Raw genomic sequence first — 9,326 nt, 5'->3', positions numbered from 1 at the left:
AGCTCTGTTAGTGGTGACACAATATTGGAAAACCCTTCCACAAAGTGTGTGTAATAACCTGCCAATCCTAAGAAACTTCTGATCTTTGAAGCGTTCTTTGGTCTTGGCCAATCTCTGACCACCTCAATCTTCGCTGGATCCACCATAATTCCATCCCTACTGACTATGTGACCTAAGAAAGTCACCTGAGGCAACCAGAACTCGCATTTCTTGAATTTTGAAAACAACCTATGTTCTCTCAACCTCTATAGTATCAATATGAGGTGTTGCTCATGTTTTGTCTCTGACTAAGAGTATATCTGTATATTGTCGATAAATACGATCACAAACCGATCCAAGTAATCTTTGAACACCCTATTCATCAGATCCATAAATTTTGGTGAAGCATTAGTCAATCCAAATGACATCACCAAAAACTCATAATGCCCGTACCTGGTGCGAAAAGCTGTCTTCGGTATATCCTCCTGCCTAATCCTCAGCTGGTGATAACCAGATCAAAGATCTATCTTGGAGAATACCGTCCTACCCTGCAACTGATCAAACAGATCATCAATCCTTAGTAGAGGATACCTGTTCTTGATAGTCAACTTGTTCAGTTCTCTATAATCGATACACATCCTCAGAGAAACATCTTTCTTCTTCACAAAGAGAACTGCCCCATGGTGAGACATTGGGCCTAATAAAACCCAAGTTTAGTAACTCATGTAGTTGAACCTTTAGTTCCTTCAGCTAAGCTGGAGTCATCCTATAAGGTGCCCTAGACACTGGTTCTATCCCTAGCACCAATTCAATCACAAACTCAATCTCCCTATGTGGAGGTAACACTGGTAGATCCTCTAGAAACATGTCCAGAAACTCATAGACTAATCATGTCTATCCTAGTCCCACTGACACGACCTGAGTGGTATCCATCACACTAGCCAAGAACCCTATGCATCCCCCCTTCAATAGGTCTCTAGCTCTAAGTATAGATATCATAGGTATACGGGGTCCATGCACAGTGCCAACGAATACAAAGGGGTCCACACCCTCAGGCTCAAAGGTTACCATCTTCTTCTTGCAATCTATCGTCGCCTCATACTTCTCTAGCCAATCCATACCCAGAATTATATCAAAATCAGTCATTACCAACTCTACCAAGTCAACCGACGATTCTCTACCATCCACTATAACTGGTAGTGATCTAACCCGTCTTCTGGAAACTACTAACTCCCCAGTAGGCAACATAGTACCACACCCCATAGGATAAAAGTCACATGGTCTATACAATCCATCTATAATCCTACTAGCAACAAAAGAGTGAGTAGCACCCAAATCAATCAAAATAGTATAGAAGGTTCCAGCGCTAGAAAGCTGACCTGTAACCACCGAGGGACTAGCCTCGGCCTCTGCCTGGGACAAGGTGAACACCCAAGCTGGCGTCAGACTTTGCACCTTCTTGGGCTCTTCCTTTCTGGCTCTAGGACAGTTCTTCTTCAAATTCCCCACATTGTCGCAAATAAAGTAGGCATTCGCCCGACATTCCCCAATATGGCACCTCCTGCACCGGGTACACTTTGTGAATGCTGTCCATGTCTCATCGCCACCTTGCCGACCCATCTGTATGCTACATGGCCTCCTATCTGGCCCTAGAGTTGAAACTGTATCTGGGTTTTTCTCTTTTGGTCACTGGGGCCTCCGCCGCTACCAAAACCTATAAATGGAGGTCTCAGCCACCTAGAATCCCTTTAGGCCGCATTCTCATGCCAGATCTTATTCTCTGCGCTCTCAGCTGTAAGCGCCTTCTCCACAGCCTGTGCATAGGTGGTCAATCCTGGCACAGTAGTAATACGAACATCTCAGGCTATCATAGGTTGTAGCCCTTGGAGAAACCTCTCTCTTCTGGTCCCATCAGTGGGCACCAGATCCCCGACTAACTTTGCCAGTCTATCAAACTTTAGGGCGTAGTCAATCACTGTCATGTTTCTCTGAAGTAACTTGCTGAACTCTTTAGCCTTCGCAGCTGTAATTGTGTCGTTGTAGTACTTCTCATTAAACAAACTTCTAAACTCTTCCCATTCCATGATGTTTGCCGCTCTGGTATGGGATACAACCTCCCACCATATCCAGGCATCCTCTCGAAACATCACGGGCTCGTTTCCTTAGTCCGCGCCTCCTCCTGAATCTGCGCCTGTCAATCTGCACCGACGCCACTAGCCAGCCCAGGCCCGAAGCCAGCCCAAGCCTCCCTCCTGCCCAACCTTAGGCCCTCCTACCTCACCAGCCCCCTAAAGCCCATGAGCCCAGCCTCCCTTTGGCCCAGCCGCCTGCCACAACCAGCCACCCAGCTGCCTTCTCTCTTGAGCCCATAAATTGTACATTTGTCCCTTTGTCCAAAAATGCCAATTTTTACCCAACTTTTTACATATTTCACCACAAAATCATCATTAGACCCTAGAATTTACCTCTACTTGCCATATTATTATTATTATTATTATTATTATTATTATTATTATTATTATTAATTTAATCAATTTAATTAAATTAAATTTATTATTTTAATACTCTCATTTTGACTATAAATATGTAATTTCAAGACCATTTTTCAGGGGCTTGAATTTTGTGGTTACTATCATCTTTTCTACCATTCTCTCCTCTTTTCAAGAGCATTTTTCAAGTATGTATTCTCTTTGTTTTGTAATTTCTATTCTAGTTATGAGTTTCTAATCTTTTTAAGATCATTAAGGTGATGATGAAACAATATGTAACTAGATAGTATTTATTTTGTATGTTGATTTCCCATTTGTGCAACAAAGTTTATGGATTTTTCTTCTTCAAATATCTTCTTTCATCTTAAATATCATGTATTTTTTATTGTTAATACATATTTACATTTTTTTTATTCATTAGTGCGAAATCATAATATTCTTTTATTAAGGTGTGCCATTAAATTGTGCACATCAAATGCTTAGAACAAAATATTATGTTTTTCCTTATAAATAATATTCATTGATTTATTTGTTATTTCTTTAGATTGATTCACACTAAATAGTTTGAAATTATATCTTAAAAAGTGAAGATAAATCATATATTTCTATAATAACTTGTGCTTAAATAGAATATCTAATTTGAATAAGTGATAGTTTGATTAATTTCTACTATTAATAAAACTTGGGAATCAATGTACTTATAAATATTATTGAACTTATATTTTGCGGATTCTATTATCTTAATAATCTTTTTTCTACCATCTTGTTTACAATTATTAATTTAGTTATATATCTTGTCTATAATTTCTTTATTATTGTCTTTATTTGATTTTCTTGTCACAATATTTCATCATCAATCTTTGGAGCTAGGTTAGAGTTTATTAATTTTGGTTTAAAATACTTTTCTTTTTTATTTTAGACAACTCATTTGGGTTCGAAATCATTGCTTACACAAACTCCATGCTATATATATGATTTGTACGCTTGTGATTTACATATTTAAAATATACCCACTTTTGGGTCCATCAAGTTTGTGGTGCCGTTGTCGGGGAGTTTCAAGAAAAGAAATGAACTTTTTCTCAAGGTTAGTGAATTCTTCTACTAGTTATTTTAATTTTTGCACTATATAAAAAATATATATATATAAAAATATAAAACTAAAAAAAAAAAGATAAGAAGAAAATTTGGGACGGTTCTACCACTCATAAAAAAATTACTCATATCTATTTACACTTATCTTTCTATTATTATTTTTTTTAGTTGACAGCACTTGTGCCTCCTATTTTTTTTTTTTTGCTACAATTTTGTTAGTTGATGGCACTTGTGCCTCCTAACACTTGTTGTAATTTACTTTATGTATTTTTGCTGTTATATTTTTGTGCATATTTATTGAAAACTTTAAAATAATATTTGTAATACATAAATGAGCTCATTGTTTTAAAAATAAAACATAACTTTAAATGAAATTGTTTACAAAGCTAAATGCAGAAAAATACATAAAAATCGTAATTTAAAGAGACTAAAGAAAATAACGTCGTCCTTGAATCGACACGCAGCCCATCCACTCCATTCACCTCAACACACACACCAAGCTTCCAAGAATTCTTCCGCCTTTGTATCTATTTTCCTACATCACACTAAAAAGAAAAAGGAATGAGTCTAATGCCCAACAAGAAAAATCTACCAACATATATATAACATTAAACGTAAACATAAAATCATAACAAAACATACACTATAAAACATATACCTCAACTATAACCCATGTACATGGTGACTATTGGGGTTTGCTAGCTAAGCAACTATAAGCCTCAAAATACAATGAGGTTTGCTAACTAAGCAACTATAACCCCCAAGAACATAAAAGTGTTGGGGTTTGCTATTTAAGCAACTATAAGCCCCAAAACATATATACTATAACATATCATAACATTTCATAACATAACATATTATAGCATAATCATAACATACAAGCATATAAAAACTATCATATTTTCCTTACCAACACGGGAATAATTGATAACAAATGCGGGACTTGGAACACTCCTAAAACCAGCAATAAAAATAGTGAGTATTTCTAAAGGGTAAAGAATAATTGTAGAAACTAAACCTTCAAAGCAAAACTTACCAAGGAAGATCTTTAAGTTTCAAGAGCCTAGTCAAAAGTCAATATCAAAAGTTAGGATCTAAATAAAAGGACTAAAGAAAACTAAAGAGTTTTAAAGAATTGGACTTAAAGAATAAGAGTACCTTAGTTGACCTTAAGGATTGGTCTAACTCCAATGCCGAAATACACTAAACTTTACTTCTCAAGTATTTTATAAAGCTTAAGAATGGCAAAGCTTTTTCCCAACCCAAGTGTTTATCGCTCTATGGAATCACTAGCACCTTGGAGTATGATCACAGTTGAAAAGTGAGTGGAAGAGCTGGGCTCTAAGTCCTATTTATAGAGTTCTAGGAATAAATATCTTCTTTTTGGATTTGAATAAAAATAATGAAAAAAATTGAATATTCGTCAATCAGAGGCTAAAGACTTGATCAAAACTATCCAGGGCAAGTCTAAGGAGTCAAAGCTTATTAAAAATAAAAATAAAAATAAAATAATTTAGGGCGATATATCGCCCCTATGTGGCGATATATCGGCTCTGCTCTATTCCCGAGCCTCCGTTCGTACGATCATGCAATGTCAACGTGTTTCCCGTATTCTTCGTCAGGCGATATATCGGCTCCTAGCTGCGATATATCAGCATACGTGAATATTTTAAACACGTAATTGAACTTTTTCAGCATAATTAAGGTTAGATAACTGCTTTGATTGAGTCAAACTATGACCCTAACAGTTTTGGTAGGTGCTAAGGCTGCTATTTCTTTATTTAATCATTAAAATATTTAATTCCTTAATAATCATGCTTATGACAAGTGTCATATTCTTATTGGCTCTATCTAAATCTTAGGTTATAATAAATATCATTTTTTGTGACCAGCAATATTAATCAAACCTTATGTTATAATTCATATTCTTAAACTATAGGTTAAACTTATAAAATCCATAACTATTGCTAGGAGTTTCCAACTAAGTCCTGGTTTGAACCAAAATCCACGAAATCTAAAATACTACAACTACTATTAACTAGCTAACTAAGTAAACATTCTGGGACTCTACGTTTTCCTACCACTTCCACTAACCATTTTGAGCTTAAATCATCAATCATTCAATTGTTGCCATCTTTTTATGGGTTAGATAGAGAGGATCCTTACATGCATGTCAAAGATTTCTTAGAAATTTGCTCAACATTTAGATTTCAAAATTTTTCTGATGAGTCAGTCAAACTAAGATTATTCCCTTTTCATTAAAAGACAAATCAAAAGCTTGGTTAAATTCCCTTCCCGCGGGGTCTATAACTACATGGGATCAACTTTATAATAAAATTTGTTGAAATTTTTTCCTATGTAACTGATAGTTTAAGGAGCTCCGAGTTTTTTCAAAAAGTTAATGAAAAGTTTTATGAATGTTGGGAAAGATTTAAAGATTTATTATTAAAATGTCTCCATCATGGTTTTGGAAAATTGAGACTTGTAAAATATTTTTATGATGGTTTGACTCTCTCTAACAGTCAAATGATTCAATCTATGCATACAAGAAAATTTTTACAATTTCAAGGGCAAGAGGCTTAGGACGCCCTTGAAGATTTGTCTATCAATTCACAACAATGGAATTATTTTGATCCTAGGTCTATGAAGTAAAAGATGAATTAGACTTAAGAACATCCTTAGACAAATTAGCGAGAAAAGTAGCAGCTTTAGCTATAAGCCAAACTATAATTCTCCAATACAACCAAGAAAAGATGTGTGTTCTATATGTTCTAGTCCTTATCATAATGCCCAATCATGTCCTTCATACCAAGAGGCCTTTTCTGAGGAGGTCAATGCTCTTCATGCTTATGGGAAACCAAATGATAGCCCATTTTCATCCACTTATAATCCAAATTGGAGAAACCATCCAAACTTTTCATGGAGACAAAACCAACCTCCAATGAATCAAGGGCACCAATACAACATGCAAAACCAAACTCATGCCCCACAAAATCAACCATATCCTCAACAAAGGAAACCTTCCTTAGAAGATAATTTACAACAATTTATGCAATCCACTCAAAAAATCCTACAAAATCAGTCTCAATCAATTACCAAACTCGAGACACAAGTAGAACAACTCGCTACTGCTTTAGCTTATAGAGAAAAATGTAATGACCCAACTATTCTAAGACCATGGACCATTAGAACTACTAAACATAGCTATTACTTTGAAGAACATATACATAAGAAATAATAATAGCTTTATTAAAACTTCAACATAATATTGTGGAAATTACAAAGTAAAATAGAATTTTTGTATGGGTATCCATTGTTTAAAACATAATTTTAAACTAAAGAAGATTGTTTACAATACTAAATGCAGAAAATACATAGAAATATAATTTTAAAAAAAACTAAAAAAAACGTCATCCTCGATCGACTTGCAGCCCATTCATCCTCAATACACAAGTCAAGCCACCAAGAATCCTCCCACCTCCGTATCTAGTTTCCTGCATCACACTAAAAGAAAAAAGGAGTGAGCCTAATGCCCAGCAAGCAAAATATACTAACACATAAAACATAAACATACGACTATAACAAAAACATATACTATAAAATATATATCACAATTCTAACCCATGTACATGGTAAACATTGGGGTTTACTAGCTAAGCAACTATAAGCCTCAAAATACATTGAGGTTTGCTAGCTAAGCAACTATAAGCCCCAAGAAACATAAAAGTATTGGGGTTTGCTATTTAAGCAACTATAAGCCACAAAAACATATATATATATATCATAACATATCATAACATAACATATTATATCATAATTATAACATATAAGCATATAAAAACTATCCTATTTTCCTTACCAAAACCGGGATATTTGAGAACAAATGCGGGACTTGGAACACTCCTAAAACCAACAATAAGAATGGTGAGTATTTCTAAAGAGTAAAGAATAAATGTGGAAACTAAACCTTCAAGAACAAACTTACCAAGAAAGATCTTTAAGTTTCAAGAACCTTATCAAGAACCAATAACAAAAGTTAAGATCTGAATAAAAGAAACTAAAGAAAAATAAAGAATTTTAAAGAACTGGACTGAAAGAATAGGAATACCTTAGTTGACCTTATGGATTGGTCTAACTTCAATACCAAAACACACTAAACCTCACTTCCCAAGTATTTTATAAAGCTTAAGAATGACAAAGCTTTTATCCCAACCCAAGTGTTTATCACTCTATGGTCACACTAGCACCTTGGAGGCTCTGATCACAGCTTGAAGAATGAGAGGAATGGTTGGGTACTAGGTCTTATTTATAGAGGTAAGGAGTGAAACTAACCCCTTTTTTATTTGAATAAAAATAATGAATATTAATTGAAAATATTTGAATATTTTTCAATTAGAGGCTTAAGACTCGGTCAAAAACATTCTGAGGCAGGTTTAAGTAGTTAAGGCTTATTTTTAAATTCAAAAAACAATGACCTCAAATTTTATCATACTGAGGGCGATATATCGCCCTACATATGGCGATATATCGGATCTGCCTTAGTCTCGAACCTCCGTTCGTACGTTCGTGCAAAGCCGACGTGTTTTCCGTATCCTCCGTTAGGTGATATATCGACTCCCATGCTGCGATATATCGGCATACGTGAATATTTTAAACACGTAATTGCACTTTTTCAGCATAATTTGAATGGGATTACTACTTTGACTGAGTCATAATACGACCCTAACAGTTTCTAGTAGGTACTAAAGCTTTTATTTCTTTATTTTATCATTAAAATACTTAATTCCTTAATAATCATGCTTATGACAAGTGTCATGTTCTTATTGGCTCTATCTAAACTTTAGGTTATAATAAATATCATATTTAGGACCAGCAATATTAATCAAACCTTATGTTATAATTAATATGCTTAAACTATAGGTTAAACTTATAAATCCATAATTGTTGTTATGAGTTTCCAACTAAGTCCCGATTTGAACCAAAATCCACGAAATCTAAAATACTATAACTACTACTAACTATCTAGCTAACTAAGTAAACATTATGGGACTCTACAAAAAAGGAACATTCTCTAGTCATCCTATCCCAAATCCAAAAGGTCAATATGAGATAGGAAACTCTAGTCATAATGGAGAAGCCAAATCAATTTCAACTCTTAGGTCCGGAAAGAACATTGTCAAACCCGAGGTTGAAAAAGAAAAAGAAAAGAGTCAACCTTCTAGTTCTAATGCCAATGACTCTTCAAATGAGAATACTCCAATCCATCCTTTCATTCCAAAAGCCTCATTCCCACAAAGATTACTTCCAATTAAAAAAGGTGGAAAATATAATGACATCTTAGAAGTTTTTAAACAAGTTAGTATCAATATCCCTTTCTTAGATGACATTAAACAAATTCTCGCCTCCTCTAAATTTTAGAAGGATCTTTGTACTGTAAAAAGAAATATTAATGTTCCTAAAAATGTGTTTTTAACTGAACAAGCTAGCTCTATTATTCAATATAAGAGTTTTGTTAAATATAAAGATCATGGGTGTCCCACAATTTCATACATTATTGGTGATCATTTTATTAACAATGCTTTACTTGATTTTAAGTGCTAGTGTGAATTTATTGCCTTATTCTGTTTATAAGCAACTTGGTCTTGGTGAACTAAAACCTACTTCTGTAACTCTTCAATTAGTCGATCGTTATGTGAAAATTCCTAGAGGCATTATAGAAGATGATTTGATAAAAATTGATAAATTTTACTTTCCTGTTGACTTCAT

The 9,326-nt window shown here is 34.3% G+C and overlaps 1 non-coding gene across 1 annotated transcript; it reads right to left on the bottom strand.

Annotated features, from left to right (window-relative positions):
• Positions 1–5,921: 5,921 nt before the first annotated feature.
• LOC133792894 (small nucleolar RNA R71) lies at positions 5,922–6,028 on the bottom strand. The gene has a single exon (XR_009874364.1). It is a non-coding gene; the product is annotated as a small nucleolar RNA R71 (small nucleolar RNA).
• Positions 6,029–9,326: the final 3,298 nt, after the last annotated feature.

The sequence above is a fragment of the Humulus lupulus genome, chromosome 7 (genome assembly GCF_963169125.1).
Source record: "Humulus lupulus chromosome 7, drHumLupu1.1, whole genome shotgun sequence".
NCBI lineage: Eukaryota > Viridiplantae > Streptophyta > Magnoliopsida > Rosales > Cannabaceae > Humulus > Humulus lupulus.
Note: the sequence above shows the minus strand (reverse complement) of the source record. Positions and strands in the feature narration are given on the sequence as shown.